Here is a 950-nt window from a genome sequence, read left to right on the forward strand (position 1 = left end):
GTTTCAAGATTGTAGGGAGTCTGTTTTGGAGCTAGGTTAGTTGTATGTTATCTTATTTAATGTTGTTTTACTGGTATAGCTATAATATCAACTCATAGGTTCCAGAGATTTTTTTTTACTTTTTTGTAGTTTGGCAAGCTCTAAAGACATTGGCTGATTCGTCATATAATCCAGTTAGGTCTCAGAGGAAAGATTATTGTACAGTTCAGCACTCGTCCTATTTTTAATTGTTGAAGTATGTGAATTTCTTGATTTCACACAAAATGTAAATTCTCATATTACCCTTTTCCGAAACCAGTTGAGTAATTACAGCCTGTTCCATAATTTGTGATAATTAACATTTGCGTTCCTAATGCCACTAGCATTTTAGAAATAAAATCACTTTTATTCCAAAAAGCATTGGTAAATTAGCATTAGTACAAGGTTTGCTTTCTTTTAGAGAAACGATTCTTAACAAACAACGGTGCTTGTTATGATCTATATTCATAAAATTGTTTTTTTAAAGAGACCGTCTCTCTATTGATTCCATCCCCGTTTGCCCTTGATAGCTTCGAATAATGTCCAAAATCATCTTGTAACTATAGGATGTTCACTAATGGGTACTCTAGATACTGCTTTGCTAAATTTCTGGTACGAAACCATTCTTATAACAAACTAGGAAAGAGGAAAATGAAATGCACTGCCTTGTAATTCAATCATTACTTCCGTATGTCAACAGCAACGTAGTTATACTCAAGGGCATTATTTTCTTAATACCTTTATGTACTGGGGGGTGATTACCTGTTGAACATGCCCCTGTATAGAAGGTAAATGATAGGCGGCAAAGATAGTCTCACCCTTTATTGAATTCCGTTGTTTGGACATCTGTAAATTCATTGACCGGCTTAGACTGAACTGTAATGCATAGCACCAGTATCTGCATACTTATAACTAATGTCTTTATATTGCTG

At 34.3% G+C, this 950-nt stretch overlaps 1 protein-coding gene across 1 annotated transcript in view; it reads left to right on the top strand.

Annotated features, from left to right (window-relative positions):
• The window catches only part of LOC119581989 (MFS-type transporter SLC18B1-like), a gene marked incomplete in the record, with an annotated part of 13,480 nt that overhangs the window by 6,787 nt on the left and 5,743 nt on the right, over positions 1–950 (top strand).

The sequence above is a fragment of the Penaeus monodon genome, chromosome 15, assembly GCF_015228065.2.
Source record: "Penaeus monodon isolate SGIC_2016 chromosome 15, NSTDA_Pmon_1, whole genome shotgun sequence".
Taxonomy (NCBI): domain Eukaryota; kingdom Metazoa; phylum Arthropoda; class Malacostraca; order Decapoda; family Penaeidae; genus Penaeus; species Penaeus monodon.